General features: G+C 40.7%; 1 pseudogene; it reads right to left on the reverse strand.

Moving 5' to 3' along the window:
* Positions 1 to 15,123: 15,123 nt before the first annotated feature.
* Positions 15,124 to 15,983, reverse strand: LOC145537140 (small ribosomal subunit protein uS5 pseudogene; annotated as a pseudogene).
* Between the last annotated feature and the right edge of the window lie 10,096 nt (positions 15,984 to 26,079).

A 26,079-nucleotide genomic window follows, 5' to 3' on the forward strand; every position in this document is an offset into this window, starting at 1 on the left:
ACATAGTTTTGTTAACTGCCTGACAAACTCCTATAACACATTTTTCCCCCTACAATTTTTGGCTGCAGATGCTTTGCCTGCCTTTTCATATGACAACAATCTTGTAATATCATTTTCTAGCAAGAGGATAGAAAGATAATTCATGCTGATTTTCTTTTAGTTTGGTGGATGGAAATTTGGTTTTCATTATTGATAGTTTAGAAGTTTCAGCTTTGCAATTTGTTATTAATGCTGTGTACATTTTTAGGACTGCTGTCAAATTTCGGGAAACCTCTGTCAAGTTTCTTTCCTATAAAAGCTGTACATTTTCTGGGCATATCAAGGTTTCACATTCAGAGACCCATCTTAAATACTCTGAAGTGACAATACTCAGTCAACTTGACCGCAATGTCTTGTAAAGATCTATTATGAGATTTGTGTTATTTTTGTCAACGTCAGTATTTTGGTCAAGACAGCAAGAAACTTAATTTTCCTCCAGTGTGTTCATATACTTCACTTCTTCTCATTAAGTATATCCAGTTCAGTTCAGTCGCTCAGTCATGTCCGACTCTTTGCAACCCCATGAACCGCAGCATGCCAGGCCTCCCTGTCCGTCACCAACTCCCTGAGTCCACCCAAACCCATGTCCATTGAGTCGATGATGCCATCCAGCCATCTCATCCTCTGTCGTCCCCTTCTCCTCCTGCCCTCAATCTTTCCCAGCATCAGGGTCTTTTCCAGTGAGTCAGCTCTTCGTATCAGGTGGCCAAAGTATTGGAGTTTCAGCTTCAACATCAGTCCTTCCAATGAACACCCAGGACTGATTTCCTTTAGGATGGACTGGTTGGATCTCCTTGCAGTCCAAGGGACTCTCAAGAGTCTTCTCCAACACCACAGTTCAAAAGCATCAATTCTTTGGTGCTCAGCTTTCTTTATAGTCCAGCTCTCACATCCATACATGACTGCTGGAAAAAGCATAGCCTTGACTAGACGGACCTTTGTTAGCAAAGTAATGTCTCTGCTTTTTAATATGCTGTCTAGGTTGGTCATAACTTTCAAGGAGTAAGCGTCTTTTAATTTCATTGCTGCAATCACCATCTGCAGTGATTTTGGAATTAAGTATATTATTAATCCCCAAACCCATATATTGCCTCTATTCAAATTTTATCTCTTTCTCTTTTGGTATGATCTGAAAAAAAATTTGTTACAATTTACTTCTCCATGCCAGAATTGTTTCTGTTGGTTACATATGGACATATTTGAAAAATTTTTAGAGGGAGTTTGCAATTATATTCACTGCATTATTGATGATAACTCTCAACAGAAAAAACTTCCGTTTTGAGCTGCTCATAAATATAGGCATTTGATGATTGGAAGAATTTTCCACATACCAGCTTCTGGCTCTGTACATTTCAAACCTTGTTTCTCCTCCTCCTCCCACATCCCAGCTGCTCTAGTGCTCAGTGTCATGATGGCAGGTGGGCAGTGGGATTATTCCTGGAAGTCATTCCTACCCCAGGATAGCCAGTAATAACTATCTATGTAAACAGTTCCCATTAAGGACACAGTAAAATGTACCCCCAACTCAACTTGCTCTCAGGCAGCTTCTAATGCTTCAGGACCCAAGGGGAAGTGTGACAGAGTCAGGGTGAGGAGAGAGCCATCTTTACCTATTACGATTCAATACGGATCTTAACCAATTTGCAGTTCACTCCTGCAAATGGTATCAACACGTAGGACCAGGTGGATCCATTGCTGCCCACACCCCCAACCCCCACCCCTACCCCCGCCAAGAGTCGTCTGCTAATGAGGGGCTCTGCCGCTTTTAAGCTCTGTGTAGGTACCAGCCTGTGAGGGGTTTTTGTTGTTTCTTTGAATTGACAAAAGCGGCAGCAGAATACCAAAGGGCCTACTCCGGAAGGCTTGGATTTGTGTCTCTCCGTGACCTTGAACAGGTTGTTCCTCTCTCCGTCCGCCTCGGTTTCCCCCACTTCCCAGCCTCCCACGCGCGAAAGGCTTCCTAGCGCCCACCCGTTCCCGGTCCCCTGCCGTGTCAGCACGCGGCCGCTAGAGGGCACCATAGCCTCGTCTCAGAGCTGGGGAGGCCAGGAGACTGGGCCGGGTTGCCAAGGCGACGGCGGCGGCAGTCTAGCAGCTGCTGGCTCAGCTCCGCCTTCTTAGATGCTTTACGCGACCAATCACGAATCGTGCTCCATGGGAAACGTCGACGCCCGCAGAAAACTGGTGAAGTGGGCAGGGCCTCGCGCAGACTCCGCTTGGCCTTGAATGGCCGCTCGCGATGCGACAGGAGGTTTAGAGAGTAGGCGGGTTCCGTGACAGGCGAAGTGGTGTGATACCTGCCGTGGCCCTCCCTGCCACCAGGGGGCTTTGTCACCCCTCAGGCTCATGACACTCACAGGACCCTCTTTGATTTGAGGTGTCGGGGACGGGGAAGGGCTGATCAGTAAGTGATCTGTGACGGACTGGACCACCAATGAGAGAGCAAGGCTCAGGGCCTCCCAGGCGGCTGCTCTTCCGGCTCCAGTCCTGGAGGGCCTGTGTTGGTGGCACTGCCCTGGGCTGGGTGGTATGATCTGATGGCGTCCGAAGAGCCCCCATTTGGAGGTCAGGTCATGCACCCGCAGAGGAGCCCAACCTGCCGTGTGGCCCTCTTGCAGGGTGATGGGCATTGCTCAACGAAAGTTCGCAAGAGATTTTGTCTTTCATCCCTGGGCCTGAGGCATGCGAGGGGGCTCTGGGCCCCCCTCCCATGTCTGGGTAGAAAGGGTGGGGGTGAGGAGGCAGAAGCTAAAGGATGTAGGTGAGAAAATCGATCTGCCTAACACAACAGTTGTCTGTCCCCACGAGTGAACCCTGGGATAGCCCTGGTCCATGGTGATGTGGAATTCCTTTGTGGCTTAGTGCAGGGCTCAATTTAAATCGATACTTATTGACTTGGGAGGGGGAGGATAGATGGCAGAAAGGATCAGCCAAACAAAGAGGGTACAGGAGGTTGTGCAAGGAACCAGTGCATAGCCAGCAGTGGGAGTAGGGGTGTGTGCAAGAGCTCCTTGTAACCACAAGAGGGTGGGGTGGAGGGGAAGCCTATGTAGTGTGTGTGTGTTAAAATACACATAACGTAAAAGTCACCATTTTAACAATTTGGGTTTTTTTTTTTTTGGCCACTCTCTATGGTTGCAGGATCTTAGTTCCCCAACTAGAGATTGAAACCTGGCCCTCAGCAGTGAATGTGCAGAGTCTTAACCACTGGACTGCCAGGGAATTCCCAACAATTTTTAAAGTATACAATTCAGTAGCATTTAATACATTCACAGTGTTGTGCAACTATCAACATTGTCTAGTTCCAAACATTTTCATCACCCCAAAAAGAAACCCTCACCCATTAGCACTCACTCCCTATCCCTTCCCAGCCCCTGACAACTACTTATCTAATCTGTGAATTTGCCAATCCTGGGCGTTTCATGTAGATGGAATCATACAATGTACGGTCTTTGTGTCTGGCTTGTTTCACTCAGCATATTTCCAAAGTTCATCCACGGTATAGCAGGTATTTAGTATTTAATTCCTTTTTATGGCCAAATAATATTCTGTTGTGCAGGTAGACCACATTTTGTGAATCCATTTAGCTGTTGATGAGCACTTGCACAGTTTTTGCCTTTTGGTGACTGGGAACAGAAGCACATGTACAATTACATCTTCCTGTCCTCTGTGGGCCCCTCTGCGTGCAGCTCTCTCTGAATGTTGGGCTGTGAGCAGGTCTTCTGGCATCTACCCCCGCTCCCCACCCACCCCAGCCCAGGGAAACTGTGTGGTCTGGGGGAGCTTGGACTCGTCAGTCACCACCTCAAACAGAGAGGGTTCACTGGAGTTATTTTGTTTCCTCTCAGGGGCTAGACCTTTGCAACTCAGACACCAGAATCTGCCCCTTTTTCTGTTCTCTGCTAATATCAGTGCATCCATAAAGCAGAGAACAAGACTGGTCTGGTTGCTGCCACAATGAGAGGGTGGACGAGCTAGGGACAATGGAAAAACACTAAAAGGTGGGAGGACATGGGGGAACAAAGGTGTCAGTTCGAAAATACGATCCTGCATACTTTCATTTTTACTTACTCTCTTGATAACAACATGTACACATGATTGGAGGGTGGGACAATGTGGGACATGGAGGCCACGGCCCAGGAAAATGCAGATGGGAAGTCGGGAGGGGCTTTCTTCTGCTTCAGCAGGGCCAGTCTGCCCAGACCCTGATGTGAAGCAGGAGAAGGGGAGGTGGCGTGTGTATGTGGAGCAGGGGGGCAACCCCACTTGGACAAGTAGAACCAGGGGGTCCTTCTTTGCCAAGTGAGATGGGTAAATTGTGATCACCGGTCCTGGAAAAGGTAGCCAATGGGCCTCTATAGGGGGAATTTCTCCCCAAATCCACAAAATACACATGCGGAGAATCCTCTCTAGGCCTGTGAATCAGCAAACAAACCTTGTCAATCTAGGATTTTAATGGCCTAGGATCCTTTGATGCATCTTTTTTTTTTTAAAGTTGCTCAGTCTTATCCAACTCTTTTGCCACCCTATGGACTATAGCCACCAGGCTCCTCTGTCCATGGGATTTCCCAGGCAAGAATATCGGAGTGGGTTTCCATGCCCTCCTCCAGGCGATCTTCCCATCCCAGGGATTAAAGCTTATTTGTCAGGTGGGTTCTTTACCACAAGCGCCACCTGGGTTTGCTAGATTCTGAATCAGCTGTTCCACTGAACACAAGCAGCCCCACTAACTCACTGCACTTGGGATTCAGTGTTTACTGAGATATCCTGGATGAGCTGCTCTCAGATACCCAGGTTTCACTTTTTTTTATTTTGAAGGAAACCAACATCCCATGGACAGAGGAACCTGGCAGGCTACATACGGTCCACAGGATCGAAAAGAATTGGACAGGACTTAGTACACAGCACAACAATGGTTTGCCAACTTTGTTTTTTCTTCTTTAGATCCTTTTTTGTTGTTGTTTAAATTGAAGTAAGCACTTCTCTGGTGGTCCAGTGGTTAAGATTCCGTGTTTCTAATGCAAGAGGCATGTGTTCAATCCCTGGTTGGGGAACTAAGATCCCACATGCTGTGCAGCATGGTAAAAATTTTTTTCAATTAAAATACTTAAAAAAAATAATACAAATTGAAGTATAGTTGATTTACATTGTTGTTAGTTTCTGCTGTAGGCTTCCCTGGTGGCTCAGATGGTAAAGACTCTGCCTGCAATGCAGGAGACCCAGGGTTGAATCCCTGGGTTGCGAAGATCTCCTGGAGAAGGAAATGGGAACTCACTCCAGTATTCTTGCTTGGAGAATTCTATGGACAGAGGATCCTGATGGGCTATAGTCCATGGGGTCCCAAAGAGTCAGACACGACTGAGCGACTACTGCTTTTCTTTTTGGTATATAGCAAAGTGATTCTGTTACATGTATGTATATATATATATATATATTTCTTTTTCAGATTCTTTTCCATTATAGTTCATTATAAGACACTGTATATAGTTCCCTGTGCTATATAGTAGGACCTTGTTGTTTATTTTATATATAATATTGTGTATATATTAATCCCAAATTTCTAATTTATCCCTCCTTCCTCCTCATTCCCTCTTTGGTAACCATAAGTTTGTTTTCGATGACTGTGGGTAGGTTTTGTAAATAAGTTCACTTGTATCATTTTTGAGATCCCACATATAAGTGATATATGGCATTTGTCTTTCTCTAACTTCCTTCACTTAGTTTGATCTCTAGGTCCATGCATCTTGCTGCAAATGGCTTTATTTCATTCTTTTATATGGCTGAGTAATAGTCCATTGTATATATGAACCATATCTTTATCCATTCATCTGTTGATGGACATTCTGGTTGTTTTCGTGTCTTGGCTTTTGTAAATAGTGCTGTAATGAACATTGGGGTACATGAATCTTTTCAAATTAGTTTTCTCCAGATATTTGTGCAGGAGTGGGATTGCTGGATCATATGGTGACTCTTTTTCTAGTTTTTTAAGGAACCTCTGTGTTTTCCATAGTGCCTGTACCAATTTATATTCCCTAGGAATATAAGGGAAGGAGTATAGGAGGTGTAGGAGGGTTCCCCTTTCTTCAAACTCTCTCCAGCATTTATTATTTCTAGACTTTTTAATGATGGCCATTCTGACCAGTGTGAGGTGATACCTCATGGTTTTGATTTGCATTTCTCTAATAATTAGCAGTGTTGATTAGCATCTAATAAAAAAGATGGTGAACATCTTTTCATATGCTTATAGGCCATCTGTATGTCTTCTTTGGAGAAAGAACGGGCCTTCTGCCCATTTTTTGTTGGGGATGTTTGTTTTTTTGTTATTAAGTTGTATGAGCTATTTGTATATTTTGAAAATTAAGCCCGTGTTGCTCAAATTGTTTGCAAATATTTTCTCCCAGTCTGTTGGTTGTCTTTTTGTTTTTTATATGGTTTCCTTTGCTGTGCAAAAGCTTATAAGTTTAAGTAAGTCCCATTTGCTCATTTTTGCTTTTATTTCTATTATCTTGGGAGGAGACTGACCTAAGAAAACATCACTACAATTTATGTCAGGGAATGTTTTACCCATGTTCTCTTATATGAGTTTTATGGTGTCATGTCTTATGTTTAAGTCTTTAAGCCATAAATTATCTGCATATAATGACAATTTTACTCTTCCAATTTAGACAACTCTTATTTCTTTTGCTTGTCTGATACTGTGTCTAGGACTTCTGATACTATGTTGAATAGAAGTGAGAATGGACATCCTTGTCTTGTCCCAGAATTTAGCAGGAAGGCTTTTAGCTTTTTACAGTTGAGTATTATGTTGGCTGTAGGTTTGTCATAAATAGCTTTTATTATGTTGAAATATATTCCCTCTATTTCCACTTTGATAAGACTTTTTATCATGAATATATGTTGAATTTTATAAAATGCTTTTTCTGCATCATTGAGATGATCATGTGTCAGGAAGCATTTGGCAGGAGGCTTCCTGTGTGCTGTTTTCTGATCTGTCATGATTCCTGTGTCCCTTATTAATTCTTGAATATTCAAGATTTAAGAGGAGATGGCAAACCTCTCCCGGGGACTGAGGAATGCATGCATTTCCTTCCTTAGCTTGTCCATATGGTGAAAAGTAACTATTTACGACCTTCTTCCTTTTTGATATGGAAAGTGATTATTTACAACCACCTCTCTTTGAGATGGATTCTAGCCTCATGTTTCCTGGATGATTTGTAAGATTTTTGATCCTTATCTTTGCTGAAAAAGCTATCTTGTAAGCTGGCTTTTCATAATGCCCACATTATGTTGAATAAATGCCGTTGTTCCATCAGAGCATGGGTCCCCGTGTCTTTCTTCATTTCTCTCTCTCCCTTTTACTCTATTTCTCTCCTTCAGGCTAACTTCCTGGAGCGCAGAGGCTCGCTATGTTTACTTACCTGACGGGGCTTTCAAGACCTCCTCAAGAGGGCGCCCTGTGCCTACGTAAACGGCGCAAATCCTTTGTCTAGGATTTTATTGGCTTTTTGCGTAAACCAGGGAATATCAGCCTCTTTACTTTCTTATCGTCGACTCCATACCACCAGGTTCCGGTCCGTTAAAGGACCCCAACAAGTGGGCCCCAAAATAGGAGCTTGGTACACGTGGAAGTGCGGGCGGAGTGACCTAGGAGCCTATTGAGGCTGCTAAGTACTAAAGACATGGGTATAACGGCGGGAAAGCCCCATCACTTTTCTGTTTACTTTATCGCTTATTTAAAGCTCAGGGATTTTCAGTTTCGCGCCAGGAAATAGAGGCTTGCCTTCAAACAGTGGTTGAGTGTAACCCTTGGTTCCCTGAGGAAGGCAGTCTTGATTTAGAAATTTGGCACCAGGTCAAAAAGAATGTTAAACGAGCCACCAGACAGGGGAAAAACATTCCTACAGATTTCTGGCCTTTATGGGCTCTTATTAAAACTGTGATTCTGCCACTTCAAGGTAATCCTGGCCCTCCTGATATTCAGCAACAGGCAGAACACTTAGTACATGAACATGAACTAAATGATGAAACCTTACAAAAGGCCCAATTAGAACAACATAATATATTTATAAACCCTCCCCCGGTTGTTCCAAGCACTCCCCCTCTGCCAGCAGACACAAATCCAAAAGCCTCGTTTGCTAGAACCTAATGATTCTGGCAGCAACTCCTCTAGAACACCTTTTGACATTAAAATTGACAACACCTTTCTGAATAACAATGTACCACATACTCTTAATTGTAGAAATTTGCTACCTACTCAATCTCCTTCACGACAGAGGCTTTCTGAATGGCTAGCTTTGCAGTCACAAATCTCTGAAGCCGATGGTTTTTCCGCCTTTCCAGTTTTAAGAAATCCTGACACTCAAGGGCATGTAATACCTCAATATGAGGCTATTAACTTTTATCACATGCAACAAATAAAAAAGGCTGTAACTATGTATGGCCCACATTCACCTTTTACTAAAGTACTTCTAAGTTCTATAACATCCACTCTTGGAAATTTTATTCCCCATGATTGGCAAACTTTAGTAAAAGCTCTCCTTAAACCAAGAGAATATCTTCAATGGATAATGTGGTTTCATGATATAGCCAGAGATCATGCTAACAGAAATGTTCGAGCTGGCGCTCCCCAAAATCAAATTACTTTTGAGATGCCAACTGGTACAGGACAATTTGACGCTTTAGAATCTCAAATACAGTGCCCTCCTTTTTTGCATGAACAAGTAAAAACAGTGGCCCTTGAAGCTTGGGATCGAATTACTCCTCAAGGGGAGCCTACAGGTAGGTACACTAAAATATTACAAGGACCTAATGAAACGTATGCTGATTTTTTAGCTAGATTAGAAACTGCTATTTCCCGCACTGTAATCGGAGAAGAAGCTAAAAGACAACTAGAGAAATTACTTGTTTATGAAAATGCAAATCAGGAAATGTCAAAAGGCCATAGCTCCTATTCGGGAGACAGGGACTATTATAGATTATTTGAAGGCTTGTCGCAATCTAGGATCAGAAACTCAAAAGATGCAAATGCTAGCTGAAACAATGGTTGCTCCCCTTAAAAAGGGAAATGAAGGATGTTTTACATGTGGAGATAAAAACCATTTAAAAAGGGACTGCCCTAAGAGGGCTAATAAAAAACCTCCCAAAATCTGCCCTCGCTGCCCGTAGAGGAATGCATTGGGCCAAAGATTGTAAATCTAAATTTTACATTGAAGGGAAACCTATTCCGGGAAACTCCAAGCAGGGGACCCCCCAGGTCCCCTTCAACAAAAACCAGGGGCCAATTCCATCTTTTCCCTCAAACCCTCAACATCTGGCAGTGCTGCCGTCGATATACCAGCCATAAATGACTTTCTCCTTTACCCTCAAGCAGTCCCCTCTAGAATACCTACCAGACTGTTTGGACCCCTGCCCCCACAAACTTTTGGTCTTTTACTTGGCTGATCTAGTTTGACTTCTAAAGGAATTACTGTATATCCTGGAGTAATTGATTCAGATTATAGAGGAGAAATTCAAATTATGATGTCATCCCAGATTTTATGGCAATTCAAAAAGGGGGACAAAATAGCTCAATTACTTCTTTTACCTTACATTTCTATTAACTCTTCTAAAGATGTACAGACGGGCGGATTCGGCAGTACAGATCAAAAACAATCCTTGTGGACTTCATTAATATCTGAATTTGCCCAACCGAATATAAATATCAAAATTAATAGTAAAAACTTTTCTGGTCTCCTCGACACTGGATCTGATATTACTATTATTTCCAAACATTTATGGCCCAAATCCTGGCCTATACAAAAAATTTCTTGCCAAATTTCAGGAATTTCTCAAACTAAAGTACAAGAGGTTTATCAAAGTACTCAAATATATCCATGTGAGGGACCAGAAGGCCAACCTGCAACATTAAAACCTTATGTGATACATGCACCCCTTAATTTAATAAGGAGAGACTTAACTTATACAATGGCAGACTCAAATTCACATTCCACATTTTTCCTAGGGGCCACTGCTCATTTAACAAACAATGCAATTATTAAAATAACTTGGAAGAATGATGAGCCTATTTGGACAGAGCAGTGGCCCCTCACGAAAGAGAAATTACAGGCAGCTAAAGAACTTATAGATACACAACTAGAATTAAAACATATTGAGGAATCTTGTTCTCCTTGGAACTCTCCTATTTTTGTTATAAAAAAGAAATCTAACAAATGGCGTCTCCTAACAGACCTTAGAAAAGTTAATGCATCTATGAAACCTATGGGTGCGTTACAGCCAGGAATCCCATCACCTACCACCATTCCTCAAAATTGGCACATTATTATTATTGATTTACAAGACTGCTTTTTTAATATACCTCTACACCCTTTAGACCAAGAGAGATTCGCTTTCTCTCTCCCTTATCCTAATCATATTGGACCTCATGAACAGTACCAATGGACTGTGCTACCACAAGGGATGATGAATACTCCCACCATGTGTCTGGAATATTTTGGAGAAATTCCATTTCATTATCCTTCTGGTAAGCTGTGGAATTTCTTCAAAAATACTGAATTTATTATTTCCCACGTTATCAGCTCACAGCCTATACCACAAGCCAAGGTTTTTTATCTAGATGGGACTAAAAACGCCAAAGCTTCATTCTGGTCTCTTAAGGAATATAAAGTCTTTTATACTAAATTTCATTCTGCTCAACAAAATGAATTGTATGCTCTTATTCAAGTTATTTGCCTGCATCCTTACCCCATTAATATAGTCTCTGATTCCTTATATTCAGTTTTTGTATTAAAAAATATAGAAATCTCCACCATAAACTCCAATCAACCTATTATTCAACAACCTTTTTTTGAACTGCAATCCATCATTAGAAACCGCACTTATCCCATTTATATTACCCATATTCGAGCACACTCCTGTCTTCCCAGTCCTATGACTCATGGTAATGTACAAGCTGACAAACTTGTTTCTTTTGCTACTCGGGAGGAACAGCATGCTCTGTTACATAACAATGCTGGCTCCCTACACCAGCTATGGAAAATCCCATACCACCAGGCTAAAGAAATTATTAATAAATGCTCCACTTGTAGACCCTTACATCTTCGACCCATCGCACAAGGAATTAATCCTCATGGTTTGCAACCTAATGAACTATGGCAAATGGATGTGACTCATTGCCCTGACCTTTCTCCCTCTTCTTTCTTACATGTCTGTAATGTTACCAATTCTTCTTTTATTTGGGCCACACCTCTTCACGGTGAAGCTGCACAACACGTTGTAACTCACTTACTAGCTTGTTTTGCTGTAATGGGAGCTCCTAGTTCTATTAAAACAGACAATGGCCCTGCCTATATTTCTAGACACTTTAAACAATTTTTACAATCATTTTCTATTAAACATATTACAGGTATTCCTTATAATCCACAAGCACAAGTCATAGTCGAATGAGCACATCACACACTAAAATTGCAAATAAAAAAATTAAAAAAGGGGAAATACACAGGAACACTACTGTCTTCCTTATCTAAAGCAGAGTTTACTAGATTCCAACATAAGATATTTTCTAAACCTATAAAACTATTGTTAATACAGCTTTATTTGTTTTAAATTTTTTAAACTTACCACAGGGAGATATCTTAACTAGAGCAGAAAAACATTTCGAGGAATTGAAGGACACTTCTCTTCCTCTGCCCATTTGGTACCAAGACAGGTTAACGAAACAATGGAAATCTGGGAAACTAATCTTACAGGGAAAGGGATATGCTTGTATCTCCTCAGATGGATCCAATGAACTCACATGGCTTCCTCTTTGGAAAATTCGACCCAAGGGGGCCCCCAGCCTTCAAAACAGAGACGAAACAACAAAACCCCAGGAGGAAGAAATTCCAATACGGGCCATGGCGGCTCTAAAGACCTCCAGGAAGCACTGCCCTTGGCGGCATCAACCTTATGATCTCCCCACTTGGGGGCAAATAAAAACCCTTACTAATCGAGCTGAAAATTTGGTATTTCAACAGGGAATGCCGCGGAATCCTGAATACATTTTCCAGGCAATGCTCAGTCTGCTGGCCTGTGCCTCCCCTCTGCCTGAGCCAGACTAATTATTCATACCCAACCCCCCTTTATTACAGGTGGTAGAATGGACGGAGAGAGGACCAATTGTTTCTACTAATGACTCTAAACATATACCTTCTCCCTGGAGCATTAAAGGGCACTCACACCCTGAAATAGAAGGGAAACTAATTAATATTTCTCTAGGCTATGAAGTCCTTCCTTTGTGCATGGGCGCAGCAAAAGGATGCATAAACGTTAGCCGACAAACGTGGGCTTTCACCCTGCCTCCCAAAAAGGACTTTTGGATGTTGCTTGGATTGTTTACAGCCCTTTCTTTGTCTGTGAACCATGTTTATACTATGGAAACTTTAGGGGAAGAGGGAAAGAACTCATTACCATGACAAAGGACTTCTTGAGTGGCTTGACGGAGAAATCTCCCCACTTCGCCCTCTAATCGTTCTCAATAAACAGATTGGGCCTGAACTACGGTACACCTAGAAATTTTCTGCGAGCACCGAAGAACTTGAGACTTGGACCGGACATTTCACAGGGACCAGCTGTGGTTTTAGTAACTATTTTTTTCGCTATAATCAATCCTATTTTATACAGGCCTGTGCTCCACTTCCTTTTGTTATAGCCATAGGAAACTTACAATTTAATCAGACCTTACGTTCTGTAACTTGTATTAACTGCAAACTATATACTTGGCTTAAAAAATGATTCCCTTTTGATTGTGATTGGAATTCCACTCAATATTGTGTTACTCCTGTTCAATTTAATCATAGTGCCTCCAACTGGGAACAAATCAAATTTCATTTATGAAACATACATGATAATGCCTCTCTGAATGTACAATTACTGCAAAAAGAAATCTGTGATAACTTTTCTAAATGTCTGCCTTCTTCCACTAATTTAAAGACTTTAGCTGAGCAACTAGCTGTTCACTTATCTGGGCTAGACCCACGAGGTTGATTTCAAAATATTATTCACAGCATTGGGTCTGGAACTGTAACTTTGGTGATTGTCTTGGTGATTTTATTTGTTGTTTACCATTGCCTTTCTATAAGATTGGTTAATACTAAACAAACTCAAATGGTCAGGACCTTTTTTACAAATATAATAAAATAGGGGGAATTGTCAGGAAGCATTTGGCAGGAGGCTTCCTGTGTCCTGTTTTCTGATCTGTCATGATTCCTATGTCCCTTATTAATTCTTGAATATTCAAGATTTAAGAGGAGATGGCAAACCTCTCCCGGGGACTGAGGAATGCATGCATTTCCTTCCTTAGCTTTTCCATATGGTGAAAAGTAACTATTTATGACCTTATTCCTTTTTGATATGGAAAGTGATTATTTACAACCCCTTCTCTTTGAGATGGATTCTAGCCTCATGTTTCCTGGATGATTTGTAAGATTTTTGATCCTTATCTTTGCTGAAAAAGCTATCTTGTAAGCTGGCTTTTCATAATGCCCACATTATGTTGAATAAATGCCGTTGTTCCGTCAGAGCATGGGTCCCCACGTCTTTCTTCATTTCTCTCTCTCTCTCTCCCTTTTACTCTATTTCTCTCCTTCAGGCTGATTTCCTGGAGTGCAGAGGCTCGCTGTGTTTACTTACCTGACGGGGCTTTCAAGACCTCCTCAAGAGGGCGCCCTGTGCCTACGTAAACGGTGCAAATCCTTTGTCTAGGATTTTATTGGCTTTTTGCGTAAACCAGGGAATATCAGCCTCTTTCCTTTACTGTCTTATCGTCGACTCCATACCACCAGGTTCCAGTCCATTAAAGGACCCCAACAATCATGTGGTTTTTGTCTTTCCTTCTGTTGATATGGTGTATGACAAGATTGGGTTACATGTGTTGAAACATCCTTTTGACCCTGGGATGAATCTAACTTGATCATGGTGTATGATCTTTTCTGCATATTGTTGGATCTGATTTGCTAATATTTTGCTGAAAATTTTTGCATCTATATTTATCAGAGATATTTCCCTGTAGTTTTCTTTTTTGGTAGTGTCTTTGTCTGGTTTTGATATCAGGGTGATGGTGGCTTCATAGAATAACTGGGAGTATTCCCTCCTCTTCAGTCTTTTGGAAGAATTTGAGAAGAATCAGTATAAGTTCCTCCTGTGTTTGGTAGAATTCCCCAATGAAGCCATCAGGTCCTGGACTTTGTTTGCAGGGAGGTTTATTAATTATTATTAATACAAATTCTATTTCACTTTTGGTGATCTGTTCAAATTTATCTAATTCTTCTTGATTCATTTTGGTGGGCTGTCTGTTTCTAGAAACTTGTCCATTTCTCTAGGTTGTTGAATTTGTTGGTATATAATTGTTCATTGTATTCTATTTTTAAAAAATTTCTGCAGTATCTGTTATTATTTCTCCTCTTTTATTTCTTATTTTGTTTATTTGGTTCCTTTTTTCTACTTGGTGAGCCTGGCCAGAGGTTTGTCAGTTTTGCTTACCCTTTCAAAAAATAGCTGTTAGTTTTATTGACATTCTTTTTCTATTATTTTTGTAATTTCTCTTTTATTTATTTTCTCTCTGCTCTTTATTATTTTCTTCCTTCTGCTGACTTTAGGTTTTGTTTGTTCTTTTTTCCAATTCTTTTAGGTGGTAAGTAGGGAGTTTATCTGAGATTTTTCTTGTTTTTTGAGGAAGGCCTATATTGCTGTGAACCTCCCTCTTAAGACTGCTTTTGCTGCATCCCATAGATGTTATATGATTCTGTTTTCATTGTAATTTTTTTTCAAGGTATATTTAAATTTTCTCTATGATTTCATTGTTGACCCATTTTTTTTAGAGCATGTTATTTAGTCTCGATGTAATCATTTTTTCCTTCTTTCTGTGGTTGATTTCTACTTTCAAACCATTGTGACCAGAAAAGATCCCCAAAATAATTTCTATTCTCTTAAATTTGTTGATGCTTGTTTTGTGTCCTGCTATTCTAGAGAATATTCCATGTGTAATTGTACAGAATGTGTATTCTGGTATTTGTTTTCTGGTTTCATTCACTTTATTTTTCTCATATAAAATTATGTGGTGGCTATAGCTGGAGCCTGGGTCCTCTGCATAGAGACTCTGGTGTGGGTCTTTACAAGATGGTCAGTGAATGCCTGATACGGAGACTTGGTGAACACCGTCTCTTTCCAGAGATCAGGGGTGAGATAACTGTAGGTCTTGGAAATGGCATCAAAAGTAGCCTTGGCGAAATTGCCAGGATGGTGGTGCAGCCCCTGGCAGAGGTGTAACAATCATCAGTGCCAGCCATCATCAGGAGCTTCTTGGGCACAGGGGCTGAGATGATGCCAGTGCCCCTGGGAGCAGGGACGAGGCACACCAGCACAGAACCAGAGTGGCCAGTCACCTTGCAATGGACGGTGTGGGACTTGCCAATCTTATTTTCCTAGTAGCCTCGTCATATGAGGATTGATGGCCCCATGGATGGCAGTGGTTACTGCCTTAGAGCACTTGACATCTGAACCAACATGTCCGTGGTAATCCCTGATGGTGGCAAATGCCTTGAACCTGGTCTGCTGACCAGCACAGTCTGTTTTTGCATGGGCATAATCTTTAAAACCTCGTCCTTGAGGGATGCTCCCAGCAAAAGGTCAATGATGTCAAATTCTTTGATGGGCAGCGAGAAGAGATAGATTTCCTCCAGGGACTTGATCTTCATGTCCTTGACCAGGCAGCCCAGCTTGGTAACCAGGAGCCACACCTTGTCCTTGGCTTTGCCTCCGTGAGCTCTGTGGTCTCTGCCCTATCCCTGATCTCGGCCGTGACCCAAGCCCAGGATCTCCCTGCTGAAGCCACCTTGGAAGCCACCACAGCCTCTCATTCCAGGGCCCCCAGGGCCTCTAGGCCTTCTCAAAGCACCAGTATCATCTGCCATTTGGTGTTCTTATGAAGAAGCATATTCTGATATTTTGAGGCTGTAATGTCCTGAAAATATCAATTATGTCTCACTATTTTATTGTGTCATTTAGGATCTCTGTTGCCTTATTGTTTTGTTTTGTTTTGGTCTGAAAGATCTGTCAATGATGTCAGTGGGGTGTTAATGTTTCCTAGTATTATTGTATTCCTGTCAATTTCTCCTTTTATGTCTATTAGTATGTTTTATGTATGTAGGTGTTCCTATATTGAGTTCTGGTAAAGACTGAGGGCAGGAAGAGAAGGGGGTGACAGAGGATGAGATGGTTGCATGGCATCACCGACTCTATGGACATGAGTCTGAGCAAACTCTGGGAGATAGTGAAGGACAGGGAAGCCTGGCATGCTACAGTCCATGGGGTTGCAAAGAGTTGGACACGACTGAGTGAATGAGCAACAACAAATACTGAGTGCATATATGTTAATGAGTGTAACATCCTCTTCTTGTACTGATCTTTTATCATTGTATAGTGTTCATCTTTATCTTTCTTTATGGCCTTTTTTAAAAGTCGATTTTGTCTGATATGAGTATTGCTACCCCTACTTTCTTGTCATTTCCATTTGCGTGAGATAGCCTTTTTCATCCCCTCACTTTCAATCTGTGTGCCCTTTGCCCTAAAATGGGTCTCTTGTAGGCAACATATTGTAGGTTCTTGTTTTCTTACCCAGTCTGCCACTCTATGTCTTTTTTTAAATTATTTTTTATTGGAGTATAGTTGTTTTACAGTGTTGTATTAGCTTCTGCTCTGCAGCAAAGTGAATCAGTGATATGTACACGGATGAAAGTTTGCTGCTATGAGCCATGAACAACACCAGGATTTGTGGCCTCTGGAGGAGAGGAATTCAATCCAGGGCCAGTGATGAGGCTTGATGGCTCAGAGCTTTGGGTGTAATAAAGTTTTATTAAAGTATAAAAGAGATAGAGAAAGCTTCTGACATAGACATCAGAAGGGGACAGAAAGAGTGCCTCCTTGCTAGTTTTTAGCAAGGAGTTATATACCTATTAGCAAGCTGCTAATTAGAGAAAGGAAGGGCCTCAAAACTGAGCGAGTTGCACCAGGTCCCTCACCCATAACATGCATTTTGAGATAGCATTGGCACAAGGTGAGTCAACCTGGGCCATAAAACAATTCACAGGAATCTTGAAGAAAGGCAGATTTCCAAGCAAATACATAGTTCATTAACATAGCTTAAGAAAGATATTTCCATAAGAAAAACACAATGGTTAGCTCAAGGTTTGAGATAAGTTAAGTTCAGGCAGAACCAGGTGTCGCCATGACAACACAGGATTAGAAGAAAAAAGAAAAAAAAAGCCTGCCACTTGCAGTTTGTTTCCTCTGCTGCTTGGCGACCTCTGGTCTCCCTACCGAGGCTATTAACACTCTCACATATATCCACTCATTTTTAGATTTCCTTCCCATTCGCACTGTATGTATTTTGATTGGCGCATTTAGTTCAATGACATTTAAGGTAATTATTGATAGATAATGCATTTATTGCCATTTAAAACCTTTTTTTCCAGTTGATTTTATATTTCTTCTTCCTTTCTTTTTGTTTTTCCTTTTGTGGTTTGATGGTCTTCTTTTATAGTTCTTTTTTGAGAATCGATTATGCTTGAGTTATCTTCTTTTGGTTTTTGTGTATCTATTATGTTTTTGATTTGTTGTTGTTGTTCAGTCGCTCAGTTGTGTCTGACTTTTTGTGACCCCATGGACACCAGGCTTCCCTGTCCTTCACCGTCTGCCACAGCTTGCTCAAACTTTATGTCCATAGAGTCAGTGATACCGTCCAACCATCTCATCCTCTGTCGTTCTCTTCTCCTCCTGCCTTCAATTTTTCCCAGCATCAGGGTCTTTTGTAATGAGTCGGCTCTTCATATCAGGTGGCCAAAGTATTAGAGCTTCATCATCAGTCCTTCCAATGAATATTCAGGATTGATTTCATTTAGGATTGATTGGTTTGATCTCCTTGCAATCCAAGAGACTCTCAAGAGTCTTCTCCAATACCACACTTCAAAAGCATCAGTTCTTCAGCACTCAGCCTTCTTTATGGTCCAACTCTCACATCCATACATGACTGCTGAAAAAACCATAGCTTTGACTATATGGACCTTTGTCGGCGAAGTAATGTCTCTGCTTTTTAAAGTGCTATCTAGGTTGGTCATAGCTTTTCTTCGAAGGGGCAAGCATCTTTTAATTTCATGGCTGCAGTCACCATCTGCAGTGATTTTGGAGCCCAAGAAAATAAAGTCTGTCACTGTTTTTTTTCCCATCTATTTGCAATGAAGTGATGGGATCAGATGCCATGATCTTAGTTTTTTGAATATTGAGTTTTAAGCCAGCCTTTTCACTCTCCTCTTTCACCTTCATCAAGAGGCTCTTTAGTTCCTCTTCGATTTCTGCCATGAGGGTGGTGTCATCTGCGTATCTGAGGTTATTGATATTTCTACCGGCAATCTTGATTCCAGCTTGTGCTTCATCCAGCCCCACATTTCCCATGATGTATTCTGCATATAGGTTAAATAAGCAGGGTGACAATATACAGCCTTGACATACTCCTTTCCCAATTTGGAACCAGTCTGTTGTTCCATGTCCGGTTCTAACTATTGCTTTTTGAACTGCATACAGGTTTCTCAGGAGGCTAGTAATGTTAGGGGAAGCACACTGATTGAAACTGCCCACCCTGGCCAGGCACCATAGTAACCATCTGCATGAGTTGTTTTACGACAGGAGGTCCTGGTAAGGAACAGGGAACTAATAAGCCTCCACCAACCGGAAGAGTTCGGAAAAGGTCAAAAGGAGACACCACATATCCGACCACCTCCCAGAATCCTTCTCTCTGGCATCCATCTTGGCTGAACAAGGCGTGCACCACCAGGAAGGACTCTGAGTCAGAATGATTGGCTAAAGACAACCCAGAAACTAATCCCATCACCATGAAACCTGAGACTGCAAGCCCTGTGGCAGAACTGTTCTCCTGGGTTCCCTTACCCTACTGCTCTCCACCCGGGCACCTCTTCCCAATAAAATCTCTTGCTTTGTCAGCACATGTGTCTCCTCAGACAATTCATTTCCAAGTGTTATACAAGAGCCCAGTTTCGGGCCCTGGAAGGGGTCCCCCTTCCTGCAACAGTAAGGTGGTCTGGTATTCCTATCTCTTTAAGAATTCTCCATAGTTTGTTGTGATTCACACAGTCAAAAGCTTTAGTGTAGTCAGTGAAGCAGATGTTTTTTCTGAAATTCTCTTGTTTTTTCTATGATCCAACAGATGTTGGCAATTTGATATCTGGTTCCTCTGCCTTTTCTAAACCCAGCTTGAACATCTGGGAGTTCTTGGTTCACGTACTGTTGAAGCCTAGCCTGGAGAATTTTGAGCCTAACTTGGAGAATTTTGATTTGTGGTTACCCTGATTTTCAAGTATGTTAACCCAGTGCTGTATCTACATGCTTTAGACCGGTAGTCATATAGGCTCAAGCACATTCTTTAGAAAAAACTACAGAACTTGCCTGGTTAAGAATCTACCAATGCAGGGAACACGGATTCGATCCCTGGTCTGGGAAGATCCTACATGCCAAGGGGCAACAAAGCCAATGTGCCACAACTACTGAAAGCCTGTGCTCTGCAACAAGAGCAGGCACTGAAATGAGGATCCTGTGCAGCATAACTAGAGAAAGCCTGCAAACAGCAACAAAGACCCAGTGCAGCCAAATAGATAAAGTAAAAAAAAAAAAATTACAATTTTTTATTCCCCTTCCCCACATTTTATGATTTTGATGTCCTCTTTTACATCTTCATGTTCATCTTTTTGCTGTTCTTTGGAGTTATAATTGAATTCACAAAAAATTTTTGTATTCTGTGTACTAGCTTCCCCCACTACCTGCACCACGTGGCTTTAGGGATCTCAGTTACCTGTCCAGTGGAAGCACTGAGTCCTAACCACTGGACCACCCGGGAATTCCCTGTACTCGCTTATTTAAGTGATTTACTTTCCAATTTTTATTTTCTCTTACAGATTCTTGCTGCTTTTCTGTTTCAAGAAGACCTTTCAATAATTTCTTTTAGGATTGGTTTAGTATTGCTGTAGTCTTTTAGTTTTTATTTCTCTGAGAAATTCTTTCTCTCTCCTTCTATTTTAAATGATTATCTTGCTGAGTAGAGTATCCTAGGTTGCAGGTTTTTCCCTTTCAGGATTTTGAATATTTCTTGCCACTCTCTTTTGGCTTGCCCCTTTTCTGTAGAGAAATCCGCTGATAGCCTTATGGGGGTTCCCTTGTAACTAACTTTGTTTTTTTCTTACTGACTTTAGAATCCTCTCTTTACCTTTTTCCATTTTAATTATGTTTTAGTGTAGGTCTGTTTGGGTTCATCTTGTTTGGGATCCTCTGTACTTCCTGTACCTGGATGTCTATTTCCTTCTTTAGGAAGTTTTCCACCATAATTTCTTCACATGTATTTTTGATCCCCATTTCTCTTTCTTCTTTTGGGAACCCTGTTATGAGTAGCTAGGCTCACTTTATCTGATAGGTCTCATATATTGCTTTCATTTTTCTGTCCACTGTCTGGTTGGGAAATTTCTATTATTCTATCTTCCAGATCATTTATTATTCTTCTGCATTATTAAAGTTGCTATTTATTGCCTTTAGCTCAGCTTTCATCTTAGCACATGAGTTTTCTAATTTTAATTGGCTCCTCTTTATAGTTTCTAATTCCTTGTTATAGTGATCTGCACTTCTATTGATAGCCTTTTGTAATTCCTTCAGTATTTTTATAACCTCCTTTTTGAACTGAAGATCTAGTAGACTGGAGAGGTTGGTTTCATTGTTTGTTCTTTCAGGGGATTTCTCTTACTCTTTTAATTGGGAGTGCTTCCTTGCTTCTTCATTTTACTTATATTTGTCTGACTGAATTTAGGAGAAACAGTTATTTAGTGTCATCTTGGAGGTGTTTGTAAACCTTGTGTTATACCATTTAGAGAATGAAACACACATACACACAAAGCCACCTCATCATATAAGGATGGAGATTTAAATTTCAAAAGATCCATCTATATAAAATAGATAACTGACAAGGACCTACTCTGTAACACAGGGGACTATACTCAATATTTTGTAATAACCTATAATGGAAGAGAATGTGAAAATATATATATATTTCAATAAAAATTTAAAATAACACCAAGAAAAGATCCAAAGATCCTATAATCTTATAGGGCAGTCTTTTATTTTTCATTTATTTATTTTTATAATTTTATTGATTTATTTTTTGCTGAGTCTTTGTTGCTACAGAGGCTCTTCTCTGGTTGCAGTGCACAGCTTCTCCTTTTTGTGGCTTCTCTTGTTACAGAGCACAGGCCCTAGAATGCATGGGCTTCCATACTTGTGGAGCATGGATTTAGTTGCCTCATGGCATGTGGGATCTTCCAGACAAGGGATCGAACCTGAGTCTCCTGGATGGACAGGCAGATTCTTTACCACTGAGCCACCAGGGAAGCTTATAAGGCAGTCTTTTAAATGAAACAAATTCAATTTTATGAAAATCTTTCTATGTTGTCCCTGTTTCTCTCATTTTTCCTTAATTTGACCAGACGAATGCTCAGAATATGAGGTTTGGGGACCAGTACAGGGTTTAGGGCTTCCCTGGTAGCTCAGATGGTAAAGAATCCACCTGCAGTGTGGGAGACCTGGGTTCAGTCCCTGGGTGGGGAAGATCCCCTGGAGAAGGAAATGACAACCCACTTCAGTATTCTTGTCTGGAGAATTTCATGGACAGAGGAGCCTGGCAAGCTATATAGTCCATGGAGTCGCAAAGAGTTGGACACGACTGAGTGACTAACATTTTCACTAGGGTTTAGAAACCTCTTCACTGATCCCCTACCAGGGCCCTTGGAATCTTCTCATCTGGTTATCTTGTTTCCTTCTTCAATTAGTATTCCCAATTTTATTTTTAAGCTTATTTATTTATTTTCATTTTATTCCCCTGGAGGAGGGCATGGCAACCCACTCCAATATTCTTGCCTGGGAAATCCCATGGACAGAGGAGCCTGGTATACTGCAGTCCATCAGTCCATGGAGTTGCAAAGAGTCAGACATAACTTAGCGACTGAACAACAACTTCATATATATTTATATGAAGTTCATTTATAAACATTTATATGATTAAAAAATCATTTATAAACTTCATTTATATATATGTTTCCCAGGTGGCGCTAGTGGTAAAGAACTTGCATGCATGCAGGAGACGTAAGAGATGAGAGTTCAGTTCCTGGGTCAGGAAGATCCCCTGGAGGGAGGGCACAGAAACCCACTCCAGTATTCTTGCTTGGAAAATCTCATGGACAGAGGAGCCTGGTGGGTTACAGTCCATGGGCTTGCAAAGAGCCGGACATGACTGAGCACAGCACAGCACATAGCTTTATAATGTTGTGTTAGTTTCAGGTATATAGTGAAGCGATTCAGTTGTACATATATATACATACATATATATATATGTATATATATATATATATATATTATATATATGTATTCTTTTTCAGAGTCTTTTCCCATATAGGTTATTACAGAATATTGAGTAGAGTTCCTTGTGCTCTGTAGTAGGTCCTTGTTGGTTATCTGTTTTAAATATAGTAGTGTGTATATGTTAATCCCAATCTCCTAATTTATCCCATGTTTCCCCTTTGGTTAACCATAAATTTATTTTTGAAGTCTGTAAGTCTGTTTCTGTTTTGTAAATAAGTTCATTTGTATCTTTTTTCTTAGAGTCCATATAAGTGATATTATATTTGTCTTTATCTGACTTACTTAGTATGAGAATCTCTAGGTCCATCCATTTTGCTGCAAATTGGCATTAGTTTATTCATTTTTTTGTAGCTGAGTAATATTCTATTGTATATATCTACTATGTCTTTTTTTGGGGGGAAGGCTGCTCCCTCAGCAGTGAGAGTGTGTTGTCCTAACCACTTGACTGCCAGGGAATTCCCTGTACCATGTCTTTTTTTTTTTTTTTTTTTTAATCAATTCCTATGTTGATGGATAGTCAAGTTGCTTCCATATCTTGACATTTATTGTAAATAGTGCTGTTATGAACATTGGGGTGCGTGTATCTTTTCAGGTTATTTTTTTCTAGATATTTGCCCAGGTGTGTGATTGCTGGATCATATGGTAGTTCCTTTTTTTTTTTTTATTTTATTTATTTATTTTTTTGCTGTGCTTGATCCTCATTGCTATGCAGGCTTTTCTCTAGTCATGGTGAGCTGGGGTTACTCTCTAGTTGCAGTGCACAGACTTTTCATTGCCATGGCTTCTCTTGTTGCTGAGCACAGGCACTAGGGTGTGAGGGCTTCAGTAGTTGTGGCATGAGGGTTCAGTAATTGTGGTTCTTGGGTTCTAGAGCACAGGCTCCATAGCTGTGGTGCATGGGCTTAGTTGCTTCTTGGCATGTGGTGACTTCCCAGATCAGGGATCAAACCCATGTTTCCTGCATTGGCAGGAGGATTCTTTACCACTGAGCCACCAGGGATGGCGCTGGTAGTTCTATTTTTAGTTTTTAAAGAAACCTCCATAGTGTTCTCTATAGTAGCTTTGCCAATTTACATTCCCACCAACAGTGTTGGAGAGCTCCCTTTTCTCCACACCCTCTCTGGCATTTATTGTTTGTAGATTTTTTAATGATGGTCATTCTGACTGGTGTGAGGTGATACCCCATTACAGTTTTGATTTGCGTTTTTTCATGTGTTTATTGACCATCTATATGTCTTCTCTGGAGAAATGTCTATTTAGATTGCCCACTTTTTGATTTTTTTTTTTTATATAGAGTTGCATGTTGCTATTTGCCTATTTTGGAGATTAATCCCTTGTCGGTTGCTTCATTTACAAATATTTTCTCTCATTTTGTGGGTTGTTTTTAAATTTTTTATCATTTTCTTTGTTGTGTAAAAGCTTTTAAGGTTAATTAGGTCCCATTTGTTTATTTTCATTACTCTTAGAGGTGTATTCAAAAAGATATTGCTGTGATTTATGTCACAAAGTGTTCTGCCTATGTTTGCTTCTAAGAGTTTTATAGTATCTGGTCTTGCATTTAGGTCTTTAATCCATTTTAACTTTGGTTTTGTATATGGTGTTGGCGAATGTTCTAATTTCATTTTTTTACATGTAACTGTCTAGTTTTTCTAGCACCATTTATTGAAGAGACTGTCTTTCCTCCTTTGTATATTCTTGCCTCCTTTGTCATAGATTGACCATGGGTTCATGGGTGTAATTCTGGGCTTTCTATCCTCTTCTATTGATCTATATTTCTGCTTTTGTTTCAGTACCATACTCTTTTGATTACTGTAGCTTTGTAGTATAGCCTGAAGTCAAGGAGCCTGGTTCCTCTGGCTCCATTTTTCTTTCTTAGGATTTCTTCAGCTATTCAAGGTCTTTTGTGTTTCCATACAAATTAAAAAATGTTTTGTTCTAGTTCTGTGAAAAATGCCATTGGTAATTTGATAGAGATTGCATTGAATCTGTACATTGTCTTGGTATTTCCAGTTTACTCTTTTTTTCAAATTGAAGTATGGATGATTTCTAGTTTGCTTAAAAAAAACTGTATTGAGGAATCATTGCCAAATGTAATTATATGTATTTAAAGTGTACAATAGGGGACTTTCCTGGCAGTCCAGTGGTTAGGACTCCGCACTTCCACTGCAGGAGGCATAGGTTCCATTCCTTGGTCTGGGAACTAAGATCCTGCAAGCCATGCAATGCAGCCAAAAGTTAAAAATAAAAATAGAATAAAGTGTACAATGTGATTTATTGACATGCATACACATAGAGTGATTACCAAGATCAAGATAATTAACACACCCATCACCTTACATAGTTAACTCTGTGTGTGTGTGTGTATGTGTGTAGAGAATGCTTATGATCTATTCTTGCCAGCTTTCAAGTATCAAATACCTTTTTATTAACTACCATCAGCATGCTATTCATTACAGCCTCAGAACTTATTCTTCTTGTGGATAGCACCCCATGCTAATTAGAAAGCATACTGCTCAAATCAGAACCTCTGATAGCTTCTAGAAATCTCTACATTAGTGTATTAATGGTGAGCAACCTTTATCTGCTCCCCCCACCCCCACGCAGCCTTCCTCAACAGACAATTTCAGGGAAAGAAAATGATGCTTATAGGCTGCCAGTATTTGCATTGCAAATGAAAATAGCTTTGAATCCTGTGGGGGAAATATGTATTTTCTTCCAGGGGAGCTTGCCTGTGCAATCGAGTAGATTTATTCTAATGAGCAACCAATGCCATTTGCCAGTTACTAAAATGTTAATATAGGCAGAATTGAAAACTAGTCACACAGAGGCAGTTTTCTAATTTTTTATCCCAAAATTAGTTGACAGGCTGAAGGTGGAGATAAATAGAAGGGCATAAAACCATTTATTACAAGTAGTAGGCTTCATCTCACTCCCTTTGATACATCAGTTAGACTTGTTTTGATGCACTACAGGAAACCAGCTTATTAAGAATTCTGCTGTTTGGTAATACATTGCAAACTGTACATTTCAGTCAGAACTCAAATGGTTTCTAAGGTGCAGCCATAAAGGCCAGTGCTCAAAATAGCTGCTGCCCCCAGGGAGTGAGGGCTTCCTAAGAGGCCCTTAAGGGAGCCCAGAGCGAATTTACTGAAATCGCTGGTTTTGGAGGCTTTTAAAAAATATTACAAATATAAGTCCTTATGTGTTATCAGGCAGATTTTGACACACAGGTCCTAACTCAAAGTATTGTGTGATTGACACTTGTATTTACTAAATCATTCGAGTCCTAGTTGATTAGAACTATGATAACAAAGAATTTGATTCCTTTGATGCTGAGGCAGCTGAGTTAACATCTGGAGTCAAAGTGCCCGTATTGGAACCCCTGAGAAAGCACTGTTATCTATTTAGTTATCACTCTGTTCTGGCCACTAGTGCAGAGGGACTTACAGAAAGGACCAGAGGAGGGTAAGGTGGTAGCAAGATGGCACATATGGGAACTTATTCATGATACAGCAGAGGAGGAACAGACATAGGGTACAAAAC

The sequence above is a fragment of the Giraffa tippelskirchi genome, chromosome X (genome assembly GCF_054371585.1).
Source record: "Giraffa tippelskirchi isolate mGirTip1 chromosome X, T2T-mGirTip1v1.2.pri, whole genome shotgun sequence".
NCBI lineage: Eukaryota > Metazoa > Chordata > Mammalia > Artiodactyla > Giraffidae > Giraffa > Giraffa tippelskirchi.